We start from the raw sequence: 20,002 nt of genomic DNA, 5'->3' as shown, positions 1-20,002 counted from the left end.
AAGTAAGTGGATATCCCACTGGAAAACTCTTCTTTGTGGTTGGATGGCAGCTGGGTGGGTGGATTGTTTTGTTGGCCAGCATCCAAAACTATCCCCAGCTTCCATTTTTAAGTGACAATCAAGAGTACTTTTATGTGAGAAAGGGAGTGAGTTACAAGTAGATCGATGGAGCTGTTCTTTTCACTATATGCCTATGATCAGGCTGTGAGTCCTTTGGTTTCCCCCCTTCTTTTCTGCTCGTTCTCTTCCTTTTTGTCCTTCAAGCTAGAAAGTAGCATGTAGTTTTGGACTTTACAAGGATATTCTTCTTCGGCTTTTCTCAACTTTGACGTTCCAAGTTATAGACGTTTTGATTTATTTTTTTGGTCTATTATTACCGAGGGATGCCTGTTTAACAAGGATACTACGGTATGAATTTAATTGATTAACAAAATACACCAATCACCATCCTTATAATCCTTTCTTTATATATATATATTATGAATGAAATAAACATACAAGCCAAAAAAGATGAAATCAAATTGATTTGGGATTTTTCTTTACTGGTGGTTTAAGGTTTCTTAATTTGGGGACCTGCTGTGAGTGAGAGATTTTATGGTGGTTGATGCTTGTGATTTTTCCTTGTGGTTGATTCAATAGGGTTGATGGATGGTGATTGAACTTCAACCTTGGTCTCGTGGGTTTCCACCAGTGTACTTGGGTTTGAGTTGATGATGAGAGAAAGGGAGGTTGGTGGTTATGACTTTTTATTGCTACCCATTTTATCACCAAAAAAAATAAAATAAAAAATACATGAAAGGAAATACACCTTAAGCAAACTTACAAAGGACTTCCCAAATCCAATGATTAAAGACCAAAACGCCAAGTGAAAGTTGGTAGAAAAAATAGCAACCTAGGGTTTTGATTGACAGGGCTCATTAGTAAATATTTTTTTAGGTGTTTAAAGACTCAATTGAAATTTGTTTAATTAATTTTATTAAGGATTTAATCATAAGCAAAATCAACTTTTGGGAGTTAATTTTGATATCAAATGGAATCTTGGAAAGTTTAATAAGTCAAATAGGGGTTTAATTGTGTAAAATTTGAAGTCTGGTGAGCAAATAAGGACTTAATTGAACATTTTATTAACCAAAGATCAACATGCAAAACATGCACAACTTTAGGGACTAGAATCCAAATAAATTAGGGGTCAAATAAAAAAACAATTTAGAAGTTTAATGGTCATTTGAGGATCTAATTAAAAAAATCAAATACCAAGAATTAATTTGTAAAAGACGTTAAAAATTAGGGGTGCCAATGAATCTGGTAGAGACATAATTACATGAAATTAGAAAGTTATAGGGAAATTACGGGTAAAATAGAATGAAATAACAAGAATAGGGATTAAATTGAAAATTAACAGATCCTAAATAAAAAATACCCTAATATGTAGGAATTAGTCAAAACAACGCCACTGTTCAAGGTCATGTGCCTTTTCTTCTTCTTTTTTAGTTTTTGGCTGATCAGGTGGAAACTTTTAGGCGAATGAATATGACGTTTCTAATCGCCTCAAAGGCTGCAACCATCACCATTCAATTAAGAAACACCCCCGTTAAACCCTCATGTCTTTAAAATCAAACATTTGTATCCAATATTCTCCATTAATCTCCACAACATCTTATCTCTAGTTAGCTAGCATTACAATTTCAGTTATCACACTATTTGAGCGGACACTTTCAAATGTTTGAATATGAACCAATAAACTTTCAAATCAAGTAAGAATGGATCTGATTGAAAGGTATGCACCCCATTTACTAAGTCCAAGTGGTCTCAAGCAATGTTGACGTTGGAGTTGCTCTGGCAAAGCCACGAAAGTGACCAACCCAGTTAGCTTGGACAGGGACAACCATTTGCAGAAAACCACTTAACTTTTTTGTGTGCTCCCACTTCGAAACCCTCAAAAGGTTCCCATCAAAGGTTTTAAACCCTTTTATTTAGATCCAAAGGCAGAAAACACTTCATTTTGGTCTTCAAGTTTCCTACAAACCAACTAGGTTTTAGTCTATTAGAACCCTAACAACCTATCTAGAATACCTAAATCAGCTTATAAAAAACGGAATCTAAAAGCATCAAAGAAGGGAGAAAAGAAAAGAGAAAATAAGGAGAAAAGAAAAGAGAAAAGGGGGAAAGAAAAGAGTAAAAGAGAGAAGAAGAAAGAAACTTTGTTTAAGGTGCAAGGATTCCATCTAGAAGGATTTGGAAGCTTCAAACTTGTCTAGAGATGCCTAAAAATAAGAAGGAATGAAGGCAATACCTAAAATTGATTTAGATTTAGGAATTTCTAAGCTAAAAAGGTATATACATTCAAATCTTGAAAGTGGAGTCTATGAGGCCTGCTAGATCATTTTCTTGTGTTCAATATGAAGTTTTGAATATCTTGATATACTATTGATTACTTCTTCTTTTTTCCATTATATTGCATGGCACTTTGATTTAATGGATGCCAGAAGTGGCACCAAAAAGGGAAGGCACCTTCTATTAATGAAAGAATAGCATTTGCTTTTAGGTTTATATTGGCATTCTAGGTATTCTAGGTTTTAGTAGATTCATATGTTGAATCTTGCCTTAGGTGCTAATTTTATAGCTCATTTGGTTTAAATTCTAGTTTACACAAGTTCGCCTATCGCTCTTAGCAAGCAATCTAGGAGTTTTTTGCACTAATAACAGGTTTTAGTGGATTTTAATCCTAGAATTTTGGTTTTGAACTAAAATTAATTTTGGCAAAAATCATGTTGATTTGTTAATCATTAAAGCAAATGAATCCCTGATTCTTGCTTTGCGTATGAATGTGAACAAAACCATCCCCCTTTTTATTAGAGATCTAGTTTGGATTAAGAGTTGTGTTTTATGAAATGGAGATAAATGTTCTTCATTTTTTTTTTAATCTTTAGTGCATTTGATCCGTTTTGATTGAAAGTTTGTTCAGTTTTTATGTTTTTGTAACATTTGATATGTCTTGGTTTTGATTTCTTCTATTTGTTTGTTTTTAGTAAGCTCAGTTGAGTGAACCCTACTGTGTCAACTCGGTTGAGTCCGTCCAACCGGATCAACTTGATCGGATTGACCCAACTGGATATAAATATAAAATAATAATAAATAAAAAAACAACAATTTGTTGTTAGGCTTTGTTTGGATGTTTTTATTGAAGTTTAAGTTTAAGGATATGTTTAGGAAAACCTCTTTTAATTTTTTAGGGTGGTTTTTGTTCTAAGAAGCCTACAAATAAACAAAAAAGTCTTTTGTGTGTTGCATATGGCCAAGTCTCTGAAAAATATAAAAAAATCATACTGTTTATATTTCCAGACAAAAATTCAAAATACGTATTTACAAGCATTTTAGGATTTAATAATCAGTTTACTAAATCCATGAGAATTTGACCAATATTTCAATAACTAAAATTTTAATTCATGAGAATTAATGGTTAATATTCTGGTATAGAACTTTGGATCTATAAATATCAAAAGTTGATCATAAAATTCTTATAGTTATTCTAAAGATTCATAAATTTTAATTGGAAGTATTTTTCATTGTAATAGGCGAGAGTTAATTAGGTTTGAGAAAAAAAAATGATATAGATCAAATGAAATTTTACTGAATATATGCCAAATTTGGTCAGAAAAGGTTTCAAAGTTAATTTTCGGTTTTCAAAAAGGAAAACATCTTGCTTATGTTGCATTAAGCTTGTTCATTTATTGGTAAAGACTCTATTTAATGACATGAAAATGACTTATGGTGCACATTCAAGCAATGATTTTTCTTCTATTTATAAAGGCTGACACCTTTTAGTGCAAATAAGTTGTTTCTTACCATAAAAGACTTTTTAAGGCACTCAATATAGGTTATGACTCACGACTATAAAAAAATGGATAATCATGCGGCTCAAATGATGTTACCCGGGTTAAAAGACACAGTATCACTTGTTTTATGTAGAGATCTTTTCCTAGCTTTTCTATTTTGTTTATTGATCTCATTATGATCTTTATTCTCCATGTTTTTTTTTTCATTTGACATTTGTCTTTCAAATAAAAAACTTTTTAGATCTCTCTCTCTCCCCCCCTTCTCACCCTTTTATTTTGTCTATTTTGTTTTTCTCTCTTTTGTGGTATTTATGCCGCTTTTGACAGTTTGTACTTGGAGAATTTCAAAAATTGCCTTTAGTGTATAGGTGATCCTAGTCGAGGGCTATTATAAAAATAAATCATTTATGGCTTAAACTGGAAAAAAAGGGGTAATTTTTAGAAATGTTAAAGGTTTATCCAAGATGGCCTTTCTTTATCTCATATCCAAACTTGCTTTTATTGATAAGTATTAGCCTTATTTATACTTATTAGAACAACTAAATGGTTAACCTTAGAGAAGATGCGGTAGGACAGGTAGGACCATAAACCAATTGCACACCATTTATCACCATTTATGTCATCAAATCATTCAATTTCATTTTGAACACAATTTTATTATTTCAAGAAAGATTTTTCCTTTTTATGAGGCTTGAAAAGGATTTTTTTGTTTTGTTTTGATATGGATAAGCATGAAGCTTTGTTTCCTTATATTTATTAGGGGTGTATAAGGACTTTTTTTGGTTTTCAGAAAGGTGGGATTGCTGATTAATACTTAAAAGTATATTTTTATTAATGTTTTATATCATCGTATTGCATTTAAAGTATCATTAAATTTCCTAACTTAAGCATGTTTTATAATAGCAAGTATGATAATATAAAATATCTTTAATTTATGGTAAATGTTCATTTCAAATGGAGGCATGTTTCACAATTGAAATGGTTGCTTGATTTGTTTAACTATTGAAATCGAGAAGACAAAGATAGGGCTAAGCTTAAAGAACAGATGCTGATTCAATTCAAACTGGAACACCATTCAGTTATTGGTTTATAACTGGAGTTGTAGAACTTGTATTTAGGTCTGGTTTATATGGATGGAAAGCTAAGACATAGGCCTAAAACTTTTATTAGAGTCCAAGATTCAAAACGGTCATTTACAAGTTCAAATTGTAGTAACAAAAGAGAAGTCAGAATTTGTCCTGCAACCTAGACACTGTTCAGTGTTTAGCCCATGTCTTGAGTTCTAAAAATCCAAATGAGCTCATTCTTATTTTGTTAGAAAGATGAGACAAATTCCCAGAATTGTTATAAGACTATCTGTTCAAATTATGATATTACCATTGCTGTTTTGTTCAGACAAGAAAATAATGGTTGTCACCAAGTCAAGAGGTGGCCACCCACTCAATAATTAGTTATCAAATCAATAGTTCTGAATTTTAACCTATAAAAGGAGACATTTTCCATACATTTAGACATCTTGGTGTTCAGATCAATATCACTCTCTTTCTTTGTATTTTGTAATGTTCAAGTTTTATTTTATGTTATATTAATCTATTGTTTATGCTTTTCATTTCTTTTACTATACTTAGTTAACTTATATCATGTTTATGTTCTTGTATTTTTTATTTATGTTTATCTTCTTCATTATGTTTAACTAAGTTAATTTTGTCAAGGTGAAAAGGGTATACTAACGGTGTAAGAATAACTATAATATAAACTCAACATGGACTTTAATGTTTAATACTAACATGTTTTGTATTTGTTATCTTCCTCACACTTAATTCCCTGCCTTTTAAATGGTTAATCTATATTTGTGTTGTACAAACCTTGGGACAACAAATACTTGACACTTTCATAGCCTACTGTATGGTATAACCGACACTTGTGCTATGAAAGGTACTTGATTTGTTGTTAACATAAGTTACACCATTAATACTTGACCACATTTACAAGTATTGGCATTACTCAAATAAGATAATTAATATAATTGTCGTAACCTATTTTTGGGTCCTTGCATAAGACAAGAGAAAAATAAAAATTTATTAAAAAAAAAGAAAGTAAAAAATATATAAATAATAAATAAATAAATTGATTGAGGAGGTTCAAAGATATAAATGTCGAAATTTGACAGTATATCATTGACCAGTGAGAGCCCTATTGATTAAGGAAATTTTATTTGAGGAAGGAAAGTACAAATAAGATGTTTTTGGACTCAATTAAATTTTATTGAAGGTTTAATTGAATTATTGGAGGGTTTGATTGCAAGAAAATTTGATTTTTTAGTCAATTTGGGTTTTAATTGGAAGAAATTGAAGTTCTGAGGTCAAATTATATTTTTTAAAAGTTGATTGGGTCAAATCAGGGGCTTAAATGCATGCATGTTGAAGTCTGGTGGCCAATTAAGGACTTAATTGAAGAAATCCAAAACCAAGGACTACAATGAAAAAGGCGCGCAAATTGAAGGGCTGATTTGAAATTGATGCATTTTGGCGCCATTTCCTTTTAAATGAAACTTGGGCAAAACGACGCCGTTTCATGTAATGTTAAAAAAAAAAAAAAAAAGCTTACGGTGTCGTTTTGAACTGCACCATAAGTTCTTCTTCTTCCCCTGCACACGCAGGGAACAGGGGAAGAAGAGGCAGCTTTCCCCTGCCTTTTGGTCCTCTCCCTCTCTCCTAAAACTAGAAAAGCCGGCCATGACCCATGCCTACACAGACCCTGCCACCACGCCATCATGATGGAAAAGTCAGGCGCGCCGAAAGCTGCGAGTAATCCCCGGCTCACCTTACCCTGCACCATGGCAGGGGTAAGGTGGCCCTTCCCTCCTCTGCCTATAAATACCAGAGGAGGGAGTGCAACGAAGGAAAAAAAAAGAAAGGAAAGAAAAAAGGGTGAGGGCTGGCATGATTTCCAAGTGAAACCGAGAGAGAGAACCAAGAGTTTTGTTTAAGAGACTGAAAGAGAGAAAGAAAAGAGAAAGAGGGAGGGAGCCGAGAGTGATTTTTGGGGACGACAGAGGAGAGAAAAGGGAGACTAGAAGAGGAAGACACGGACGTTAGTGTTGCTGCGCCATGGAGGAGAAGCACAACCGCAGTCACTGGGCTTCCCAGCAGCTGCCACTGCCATCCTACACCATCAACACTGCCACCGCCACAGCAGAACCAGAGAAGAAGAAGAGGAACATAACAGAGAGAGGGAAAGAGAAGATAACGCAAAAACAGAGGGGGGGTTGAGGAGAGAAACATAAGAGAGAAGGAAGGGAAACAAACTCCAATCTTTGCTGCCTCCGCTGCTGCTAGCGTCGCCACTGCTCTAGGTAATCTTCTCCCCTTCCCTTGTCTATTGTTTGCTTCAGTGTCATTTGCTGCAGAATGTAAATGTTCTGCATGCAAATGACACTGAAGTTACATTCTGCAGCAAATGACACTAAAGCGAACAACAAACAAGGGAGGGTAATTATATTTTTGCTGGTTACTGTGCAGCGCACAGTAACCAAACCCTCATTAATTACGGGCTGGAACATCAGCCCAACCCATAGTATATGGGCCGGGTCAGGCCCAACCCAGAATGGTTGGGCCAGATCCAGCCTAGTTTTTTTTTTTAATTTTTTGTTAAATAAAAAAATCAAAAAATATTTGTTTGTAATTTTACAAGTTTCCCGTGTATTTTTTATAAATTTCAAGCAATGTTTTTACGTTGCTTAAAATACAAAAATCTGATATTAAAATACCCGGTTTTCGTCAAAGCTTCAAAAAATACAAAAAAAAAATGTTTTTGTCCATACGGCCAAGTGTCTCCAAGTTAAAAAAATCATATTGTGTTTTTTTTATATATACACCAAAAATCAATGCTTAGCATACATTTCGGCTTTAATAACCAGTTTAAGAGAACATTGACCAAAATTTCAAAAACAAACAAAAATTTTATTTTGTTTATCTCTTAGTATCCGGGGCATGACATTACACGTAATGCGTCTTCGGGATATTTAATTCTTTTTTTGGACAATAGAACCCGGGGTATGACATTACACGTAATGCATATTCTGAATAATAAGAAACTACATCATGACTTAGATTTTATTAGACAAAACAATGCAACCTACCTTAGGTAGGGCGTAGTTGGGGTGCTAACACCTTCCCTTTACGCAATCAGTCTCCGTACCTGATCTTTAAAGACCAGTTAGGGTTCCTAGTAACCAGAATATTAGGTGGCGACTCCCGATCCATTTTTTTACTGCTAAGAGACAAAGAATTCCTTGTCTCACCATATTTTCCATAATAGATAGATACATACCACACTTTCATGAAAGGTTGGTGGTAGGCGATCGCCGCAGCGTCGTACATGTGCGACAGAATGACGACTCCACTAGGGATCTTGTGGACTAAGCATTATTTTGTCTGATTTTTTGGTTTTGTCTATGTTTGTCATTAAGATGATGATTTTTATTTACACGCTTTAATTTCTGTACATATTTTGTTCATGTATTGTTAGATCTGTTTCATGCATCATTCTTTTTTGAGAGTTTGTATTACAAACTTTAGGTTAAGTGGGGGACTAACAGCTTACCTTATGACTTTTAGTCAAGGTTTAAGTTTGTGTAAACCCCAACTTTTTGCTGAGTGCTTAGACTGGTAATGATTGGTACATGTGCCATCCCATTACCCTTCTGAGCCCCCATTTTGCCTTTACGAGGGCGATCAATAGGACAACAAGAGACCCTTTTAGAGACTAAATAGCCAACCTACCTTTGTCAAGCATAAAAGAATTAGAATCGGTCTTTAGGGTGTATGCTCCACAGTACATGTTTTTGCATAATACATAAAACTAACCATAAAACATATTGGTTTTCAGGTCTTTTAAAACGATAAGATGGCCATCATTACAAAATTTACTACGGTGGAATATGGACAGATTTCTGAATTATCACAACTATCAGAGGGAGGTGTCTCTAGATGTAATGCAAGGAAGCTTCTAGTAGTCAAAGACCTGAATTGCAAGATAAATGAGATGAATAGAATATTGGTTCATAGTCAGAACATTGATGAGGCAGCATTTTCTGAGAAGTATGGGCGACTGTTAGAAATTACAAAGATAGAAGTATTGAACCCAGCAATCAAAGCCCTGATTAACTTTTGGGATCCTGATTACAAATGCTTTTCCTTTGGAAATGTGGATTTGTGTCCCACTGTAGAGGAGTATGGAATGTTGATGGAGTTTCCCAAACACTTGCATAGGGTTTATTTCCCTTTGAGAAATGACAAGATAATCCCTGAATTGTCAAAATTACTGAAAATTCCGTATTTGAGTAGATTTTTAGAGAAGAATGCCAGCGGTTTAAAGAGGAAATTTGTGGAGGTTGAGTTAGAAAGAAAAAAATTGCAATATGGATTGATGCTTGAAAGAGACAGGTTAATCACTTTAGGGATATATGGTCTCGTGTTATTTCCAAGCTTAACAGGAGTTATAAGTCTATAAGTTGCTGCTACTGCATTTGTGGAATATGAAAATACTCATTTCAACCCTATAACTGCCATATTAGCCGAGACATTCCTGACCCTCAACCATTTTAAAAAGACTGGGAAAGGCGCAATGAGATGTTGTACTTAGTTATTATACATCTGGATGGTAAGCCATATTGAAACCAAAAGGCCGATCTTTAATAATTTTTGGTGGTTTAACCAAAAACCCTTGAAGATAGTAGCAGAAGAAGAATGGGGAAGCCTGGGTGATCAAGGTTGGATGAAAAAGCTGCAAGAGTTACCTAGTAGCCACTTTAGTTGGAAAGCCCCTTGGGTCAAATCGGTTGATGTCCTAGTCTGTTGTGGACAAAAATGCTGGGTACCTTTAGTTGGGATCACTGGTTATGTCAGTTATGCTCCAGCCCTGGTGATAAGACAGTTAGGCGGCATACAACACATCCCAAAGACTGTGGGACTTGCTGAATTTTCTGGGTTTTTCAGGGATCAATCTGCGCTAGAAGTTCTTGAAACTATTAAACAAGATTGGAGCCACTTGACTTTAATTCAAAAGGAGTCTAAAAGGTTAAGAGACCCCATCTCAAATGAAGGATATGAAAAGTGGAGGAATTCGACCCTGACTGCTGCTCCTAGTATGCCATGTTCTGAAGACAAACCTTCACGTATTATAGAAGGGTCACTAAAAAGGAAGAAGGTCAGTAATGAGGAGGACCTTAGGGGGTAATTAGAAAGGCTCCAAATAGAATTGGGAAAAAGCAAGAGAGACAAAGCAACATTAGAAATGATGATGATGGAAGGAGACAAAAGCAGAGTATTTCTAAACGAACATCTTGAATCTAGAGATGCAAAGATAATGATGTTGGAGCTGTAACTGAGCAAAGGAAAGGCTGTAATGGAAGAGTCTAAGAAAGAAAAGGGAGTACTGATTTTGGATTGGATGCAGAGCAGTTCTGAATTGGAAGCATTAAAGGCTGACTTCAATGACTATCAAGAGAGTGCGGAATACAATCAAGACAAATTCCTACATGTTCAAGCAGAGTTGTTGGACCGAATTGAGAAGTATGATGAGTTAAACAAGAAATATGTGATGATAGAAAGTCAGCTAGCCGAATTGTAGTATTGCAAAAGAAAGGGGAAGGAATAGGAGGTTGTTAAGACAGAGTTGGCAACTAAGAAAAATGAAATTAGGATGCTGAAAGCAAAACTTGACAAAGAGCAGGAAAAGGTAAGACAATTGACCAAAAAGTGGGAAGCTTCAGAGAAACATAAGGAATAGATCGACACCAACAACAATACCCTGAATCGGAACAACATGTTACTTATGGAGAAGATGGCCACAGCAGATGAGCAAATGGATGAAGCTGCCATTCATGCACAAATTATTAGAACCAATGCTCGACCGGTGGGGAGGGACATCCTTCGTTATCGACAAAGCTTGGCTGAGACTGATGCATTCTTAGAAAAAATTGAGAATCGAGGCCTTGCTTTCCTGCCAGTGGCTAGAAATAGGGATGAAGAGGAAGATTGATGTATTTTTCTTCTTTGCTTTTGTATCCTCTTTTTAAGAGATGTATTAACTAATATTATTAATGAAAAGGGCTTTGACCCGTCTTTTGTAAAATATCTCTTATTAGAGTTAAGTCTACTGAAGCAACAACTTGAGAAAACTGCCCCTAATAAGGAACGTGACAAAAGGAGACTATACCCATCATGCAAGCGAAATATTGGCCATCGATCGTTTTTGAAAATAAAAAAAAATTACATATGCATCGTGCATCATTCTTTATCATACATTCATTTACATATTTTTCATGCACTACTCCAGATCGTGAAACATAGGTCCCCCATCCAAGGTCCATTACACCAGGCTGAGATCAAGAATGGAGAACGAAGAGAGGGCCGCCCTAGAATCCTGCTACCAAAGTGAACTGGAATCCGTGAGAAATGAAGTTTCCCGGATGACCAATATGCTTGAGCAACTTCTAAGAGCCAAGAACGGGGAGGGAACGTCCACCCAACCACCGATAGGAGCATCCCCAGCTCATGTCCCTGGGGTATCTCAAAACTTGGGGGCAGATTCAGTAATGGAACAACACTTTACACCTGTCATTCCCACCCAGCCCCCTCAAGCTCACGTCATTGTAGATTTAACAGCGGATGGCCCTCCCGATAATAGGTCCATGGGTTTTATGAACGACGACAAGATATCCGCTTTGGAAGAAAGGTTAAGAGCAGTTGAGGGAAATGATTGGTTCGATCCCATGCGAGCTTCCGAAGTATGCTTGGTACCAAACATCATGGTGCCAAAAGATTTTAGGATACCGGAGTTTATAAAGTACACTGGATTAGAATGCCCAAACACTCACCTTCGATCCTATTGCAACAAGATGGCTGAGGTGATCCATGATGATAAGTTGTTGATCTATTTTTTTCAAGATAGTCTAGCAGGGTCTGCACTAAGCTGGTACATGAGGTTGGATAATGCCAAAATCAAGAAATGGAAGGATTTAGTGGAGGCTTTCCTTAAGCAGTACAAGTTCAACTTGGAAATTGCTCTGGACCGAACGAGCCTTATGTCAATGGAAAAGAGAAGCCAGGAGTCAGTAAGGGTTTACGCACAAAGATAGAGGGATGAGGCAACACATGTGCAACCCCCATTGATAGAGACGGAGATGGTGACTTTGTTCGCTAATACCTTCAAGGCACCTTACTACGAGCATTTAATGGGAAGCTCATCTCAGTATTTCTATGATGCTATACGTGTGGTAGAAAGAATAGATCAAGGGATTAAAGCTGGGCCTATAACGGAGCCTTTAGAGAAGAAAGGTTTTGTTGGAAGAAAAAGGAAAGGTGACGTTAACAACTTAGAAGGCGAGTACAAGGGCAAAAAAGTGAATTACCAAAACCCATAAATTCCTGCCCATCAATTCGCCAACATGAACTTTCCCAAACCTTTTAACACCAATCGAGCAAATCCCTAGCCAAACAACCAAAACAACCAAAGGCCATATATAGGATACACTTCGGAGAAACTGCCTCCACTACCCATGCCTTTAAAAGACTTGTACGTGAAACTGTTGAGCATTGGACAGATAGCTCCAGTCCTTCTACCACCAATACAACCGCCTTTTCCCATATGGTACAAGCCCGAATTAACTTACGAATACCATGCTGGTAATCTGGGGCACGGAATTGAAACCTGCTACGCCTTTAAAAGGAGATTGTTAGAGCTTATCAAAAGGGGGTGGGTTTCTTTCGAAGACATGCCCAACATCAATTCAAATCCCTTGCCTAATCATGCCGCAAGTAATAATGGAGTAGGCATGATAAAAGTTGGGAATCAAAGCAAGGTGTTGAAGGTATCCATGAAGAAGTTGTATGGCATGTTGGTAAAATCATGATTTTTTGAGATAAATATTGAAGGCCAATTTGAGGGAGGTGACTATTGTGAGTTCCATGAGAGAGAGGGACATCATATTAATGATTGCATCGAGTTTCGCAAGAAAATGGCGAAAATGATGACATTGGGAAAGTTGAGGATCGAACCCGCAGAGGGCAGTCATGAGGTGAGTATGATGGAAGGTCAAGATAAGATGTCAAGAGTATGTAGGGTCCAACCAACAACTAATGGGCCACCAAAGTTAATCTTGGCTATACCTTCCCACACCAAAGGAAATCACAATGCAATGCCTTATAATTATGGTTTTGCTGCCAACATTCAAGCTTCTCTTCCTTTGTTCCAAACTGAAATCAGTGGGTTAACTCGGAGTGGCCGGTGCTTTACTCCCGAAGAGTTAAGGAAGGCAAAAGGCAAAGAAGTGGTAGATCTTGACAAAGCAACAGAAGTTAATAAGCTAGTAACAAAGCATAGTGAGTATTGCATAGTAGATCAACTAAAAAAGACTCCAGCTAGGATCTCCCTTATGTCCTTGATACTCAGCTCTTAGCCACATCAAAACGCGTTGCAAAAGGTTTTGAATGAGGCGTACATCCCCCAAGACATTGAATAGAAAACCATGGAGCATTTGGTGGGGAGAATCCATGCAACTAATTACCTGTATTTCACCACCGATGAGCTTGATGCTGAAGGTACTGGACACAACAAGCCCTTATACATTATTGTTAGGTGCAAGGACTGCCTCATAGGAAAGGTGCTTGTCGATAATGGTTCGGCTCTTAACGTGTTGCCAAAGCATATTCTAGAAGAAATGTCGATCGATGAATCTCATATGAAACCAAGTACCATGATGGCCAGAGCCTATGACGGTTCACCTAGACCAATAATAGGGACTTTAGAAGTGGAGCTATATGTGGGGCCACAAATGTTTTTAGTGACATTTCAAGTTATAGATATCCACCCTTCCTATAATATGTTGTTAGGAAGAGCGTGGATCCATGCGGCTGGGGTGGTAACTTCATCATTACACCAGTGCCTGAAGTATATCATAAACGGGATGTTGGTGACTGTCAAAGCTGAGGAGACTGTGTCCATGATAAAAAATGTGGCCATACCTTTCATTGAGGTGGAGGATTGCAAGAATAACAATATCCATGCTTTTGAGATTGTAAACACTGACTGGGTGCCTGAAAACACAGTACTAAGAAGGCCAAGGATCTCAGAAGCGACAGGGATGGTGGCTCAATGCTTCTTGGAACGAGGGATCCCCTTTCAGTATAATCCTATCACTAAGGTACCAAAAAGGGCAAACCCGATAAAGATGAAAGGTGTTGATCAAAGATTTGGGTTGTGGTATAAACCTAAAAAAAAGGATCATCGGTGGGCTGCCAGTTGGAGAAGGGAAAGAAGAATGGCCAGGATTGAAGGAAAAGAGCCTAAAGAAGAAAAGCTGGAAATCCCTCCCCTTAGAGTGACATTCCCGAAGGCTGTATATGTAATGCAACCCGATAAAGGAGCAGAAAGCCTTAGTCAAGAACTGTCAAATATAAGCATAAACACCTTGGAGGAGGATAACATGGAAGGAGGTGACATGAAGACGGTAGCGGGAGGGGAAGATGAAGCCCTGCCACAACTGACTATCCACACCATGAAAGAAGTCTCAGCTAAGACCTTCGTACGAAAGCTGGCCGAGGGCGAGAAGTTCCAAAACTGGGTGACTCAAGAAGCTCCAGTAGTGTTTAAAATGTAAACCAACTTTGTTTGCTTTAGCATGCTTTTGTCGTTGCTTTTGTTTGCTTTATTATCCCTAATTGACAGTCAAGGCTCAAGATGTCAATTAGATTTTGTCGTTGTCATTGAGCCCACCTTTTGTTAATGAGATCATGCGTTTTCCAAATTTGTCTCTCTATTTGTGCATTTAAAATAAACACTTTTCGCTTTCAGGAACCCTGAAAGCGGATCTTCCATAACATCACATACACTTAGCATCGAGAATGAATGGCCAAACTTTAACAAACATGTTATCACCATGGAAGAAGAAGAATGGGATGAAAGCGATGTTAAGGAATTTATGAAGTTAGTAGAGCAACATGAACAAACCTGGGAACCAACTATAGAAAAACTAGAAACCATAAACTTGGGTAATGATCAGATTAAAAAAGAGTTGAAAATAGGGACCTTAATCACTCCCGAGGAAAGAGTAAAGATAATAGCCCTATTACAAGAATATACAGATGTTTTTGCTTGGTCTTACGAGGATATGCCTGGTTTGGATAGAAATATCATCTTGTATAAGATACCACTCGAGGAAGGTTGTAAGCCAGTCAAACACAAGTTGAGGAGAGCCCACCCGGATATTTGGATCAAAGTTAAGATAGAACTCGAAAAACAGTGGAATGCAGGCTTTCTAGAAGTAGTCAAATATCCGCAATGGGTATCCAACATTGTTGTCGTACTAAAGAAATAAGGAAAGATTAGAGTTTGTGTGGACTTTCGAAATTTGAACAAAGCTAGCCCTAAAGATGATTTTCCGCTGCCGCATATAGATGTTTTAGTGGACAATGCTGCACGTAGTTCCACGTATTCCTTTATGGATGGTTTCTCAGGATACAACCAGATAAAGATGGCTATAGAAGATAAGGCAAAAACAACTTTTGTTACAACTAGATAAAGATGGCTATAGAAGATAAGGCAAAAACAACTTTTGTTACACCATGGGGAACCTATTGCTACAAGGTTATGCCATTTGGTCTGAAGAATGCAGGAGCCACCTATCAGAGAGCCATGATGACTCTGTTCCATGATATGATACACAAGGAAATTGAGGTGTATGTAGATGACATGATTGCCAAGTCCAATAAGGGAGAAGATCATGTAAAAGTTCTAAGGAAGTTATTTGAGCGTTTGAGGAAGTACAAACTAAAGCTCAACCCTACAAAATGTTTGTTTGGAGTTAAATCTGGAAAGCTGCTGGGATTTGTGGTAAGCAACAAAGGTATAGAGGTGGATCCTAATAAAGTGAAGGCTATCTAATCCATGCCATCCCCAAAGACGGAGAAGGAGGTGAGGGGATTCTTGGGAAGATTGAACTATATTGGCAAATTCATAGCTCAACTAACCACAACATGTGAACATGTCTTCCAGCTACTAAGGAAAAAGAATCCTGGGATTTGGAATGAGGAGTGTGATGAGGCATTCAATAAAATCAAGCAATACTTACAAAGTCCACCTTTGCTTGTTCCTCCTGTATCAGGAAGGCCTTTAATACTATATCTGACGGTGACTGAAACAACTATGGGATGTGTATTGGGTCAACATGATGAAACCGAAAGGAAAGAAATGGCTATTTATTACCTAAGTAAGAAGTTCACTGAATGTGAGACTAGATACACTGTGATAGAAAAGCTCTGTTGTGCATTGGTTAGGGCAACAAAAAGATTACGACATTATATGTTGTATCACACCACTTTGTTGATTTCAAAAGTGGATCCACTAGGTACATCTGCGACAAGCCCTATCTCTCAAGCCGAATTGCAAGGTGGCAGGTTTTGTTGTCAGAATATGACATAGTATATATGACAAAGAAAGTCGTGAAGGGGAGCGCGATTACCGACCACCTAGCTGATAATGCTGTTGAAGATTATGAGCCATTGGATTTTGATTTCCCAGATGAAAATGTATTATCAATAGCGGGAGAAGAAGAAAAGACGGATTGGTGGACCATGTTTTTTGACGGAGCAGTGAATGTTTATGGTAATGGGGCCAGCGCAGTGATCATCTCTCCTGAACAGAAACAGTATCCGGTTTCAGTTAAATTGTATTTTGAATGCACCAATAATACAGCTAAATATGAGGCTTGTATCTTGGGTTTAGAAGCCGCACTAGAGTTGAAGGTCTGAAAGATAGATGTATATGGTGATTCAATGTTGATTATTTTTCAGGTGAAAGGAGAATGGCAAACAGAGGAAGAAAAATTGAGGTCGTACCAGGAATATTTAGCTGCACTGTCAGAAGAATTAGAGGAGATAAGATTCACCCATCTAGGAAGAGAAGGGAACCATTTTGCGGATGCCTTGGCCACGTTGGCTGTTATGGCTACGATTGATCTTGGGCATAAGGTACATCCTGTACACATAGACATCAGAAATAACCCAGATCACTGTTGCTCAGTTGAAGGGGAGGTAGATGGAAAGCCTTGGTACTATGATATCTAGAATTTTATGCAAAATCAGGAATATCCAGTGGAAGCTTCAAAGATGGATAAGAAAACCCTAAGAAGGCTGGCCATGGATTTCTACCTGGACGGAGAGATTCTGTATAAAAGATCATTTGACGGTACCTTGCTAAGGTGTTTGAATGAGATAGATGCTAAAAATGCTTTACGGGAGGTACATGAAGGGATTTGCTCAACTCATGCTAACGGGCATATGATAGCAAGGAAGATACAAAGGGCTGGTTATTTCTGGATGACATTAGAAAAAGACTGCATCGACTACGTCAGGAAATGTCACAAGTGTCAAGAGCATAGCAATAAGGCCAATGCGCCTCCGACTCCTCTGATTAATTTAGCATCGCCCTGGCCGTTTGCGATGTGGGGAATTGATGTGATTGGACCGGTTAACCCAAAAACCAGCAATGGGCATAGATTCATCCTCGTAGCTATTGACTACTTCACAAAATGGGTAGAAGCCAGTTCATACGCCCACGTAACACAGAAAGTGGTGAAGAGGTTTATAGAAAAAAACTTGATTTATCGCTATGGTCCGTCAAAAAAGATAGTGACTGATAATGCATAGAATTTCAATAGCAAAATGATCGTGGAGCTTTGTACCAAATGAAAAATCAAGCATTCAACAAGAACATCAAGAAAATTATGCAGAAAATGGTAGTCACTTACAAGGATTGGCATGAGATGTTGCCGTTTGCTCTCTATGCATATCACACTGTAGTAAGGACCTCGACAGGGACTACTTTGTATGCTCTGGTATACGGAATGGAGGCGGTGATGCCTTTGGAAGTAGAAATACCTTCGTTGAGGGTGTTGATGGATTCAAGATTAGAAGAGGCTGAATGGGCCAAAGTAAGATATGAATAGTTAAACCTGATCAGTGAAAAGAGGTTGACTGCAATCTGTCATCATCAACTCTACCATAAAAGGATGGCCAAGACATATGACAAGAAGGTTAGACCTCGCATGTTCCAAGAAGAAGATCTAGTGCTGAAGAAATTATTGTCTTTACCAGGAGAAGATCAAAGCAAATGGGCCCTAAATTATGAAGGACCTTATGTAGTGAAGAAGGCTTTCTCAGGAGGAGCTTTAAAGTTGTCTAGAATGGATGAGAAGATCTAGCCAGACCCGTGAATTCTGATTCTGTAAAGAGATATTATGTATAATGTGTTCAGCTTTCTCGTATAATCAATAAAGCAAAGTTTGGACATGATTTCTTGGTGTAAATAACCTTTTTTTTTTCCTTCATTGCATGGATCTCACATCACTTAATTTGTTTATTTTCAAAAAAAAGAAAAATATTGAAAGAATTGGTTTGGCGCATGATTACAAGGAACATATCATAAAATGCTCAAAAACAAATTTAAGCTCTTCCTAGTAAATAGGTGACCGAACCAAACAAACCCTAAAGCTAACCCTATGATAAAACCTCGTCCCTGATAGCATTTTGAATTGTATGGCTAAATGGTTAGGTAATCATATTTGTAATCACTCGCATGTTTTTTTTCTTTTGAGATAAGAACAAGGTTTATCAACCCTAACAATGTGCGTCTTGAAATGAGGAAAGACCATCTTTGTCATCCCCTCACTTTCTAAAGATTTTATCCTTTGAAGTCCCCATTTGAGTTGATCTGAGTTTCTTGTTTATGAAAACCCGACTAAGACCACACCCCGCACTGGGGGCGATGAGAGATCTTTTGTTAGAAAGGATGAAGACAATGGCACAAAAATAAAGGGGTAAGAAATGGAAGCCCCAACAATTAAGAAGAGGATAAGAAAAAAAAAAAAAAAGGGAGAAGGAATTAGAGCAAATTATGGAAAAATAGACAACAACAAAAAAACACAAAAAAAAAAAAAGAAGAGAGAAGGAGAAGAGGACTTGGATCTTTGAAAGTCAGAACCCCAAAATTGGGGGCATTCCTATGAAAAACAAAAGGGGGAATAAATGAAGAAATGATGGTTTGATAATGCTTGAAGACTAAGATAAGGATCCTTAAGCAAGCTTCTCCAAATGCAACCTATGAGGCAGTTTCAAAAAAAAGGGGGAAAAGAAAAAGAAAAAGAAAAAAGAAGAAGAGGAAGAGGAAGATAGAACAAGAGTGGTCTTAAGTCTTTAAACCCTCAAACACTGTTGAGCCTTAAAACATCCTTTTCTTTCATAGCCCATAGACGTAGCCTACATTACAAGCCTTTAGAAGTCCTTTCTAATCAAGCGCACGTAACTTGGGTTAATAAACGGTGGTCTTATAACTCACAGGATTTAACACATGAGTGATAATCCGCTTTTGGCTAATATGAGACATTTCCTTTTTACACAACCTTTTCGCATTAGATGTAGATACGTAAAGGTTAAATAAAAGGTCACCTTGGATAAAAGCCCTGGCTTATAGACAAATAGCATACCAGAAACCAATCCTTGGCTTAAAGACAATCTGCATACCAGAAACCGATAAAAACATCAATGGGAATTGCTTAAAAGGGTTTTTGACGCATATATTGAAAGATCTAGTTGTCATAAACAAATTCAAGTCTTGTTAAAGATTTTTTTATTTGGAAAAGATTTTGTTGCGTGCTGGAAAAAAAAAAGGCCCTTAATTTGAGAAAGCCAAATTAAAGCACTGATAAGAGCATGATAAAAAGCAATCAAATCATACATTTTTGCAAAAGGGTCACTTAATGAAAAGGTTGGGGATCTTCTCCCTTGAGATGTGATGGATAAAGGAGACACAATGAGAAATGGATCCAACATGCCATTTCAAGCACGTGAACCAGGTCGTATCAAGAAAGTTTCAGAAATTAAAGGAAGTGATGGGACCTATGTTTCCAAAACAGGTAAGGATGCATGCATGTCATCTAACATTGAAGCATAGCATATATTTTTGATTTGTTGCAGCAAGATTAGGGACAAAGAAAGAATTGTTGATTTGAAGAACAACAAAGAATCAAGGTTTTGACCCTGGAACGGGAGGAAGATGAGATAAACCCTAACATTAAGGAAATCTCAAAGAAATAAGAAGATCAACGA

This window comes from Populus alba, chromosome 18, assembly GCF_005239225.2.
Source record: "Populus alba chromosome 18, ASM523922v2, whole genome shotgun sequence".
NCBI lineage: Eukaryota > Viridiplantae > Streptophyta > Magnoliopsida > Malpighiales > Salicaceae > Populus > Populus alba.
This window is presented reverse-complemented; position numbering follows the sequence as displayed.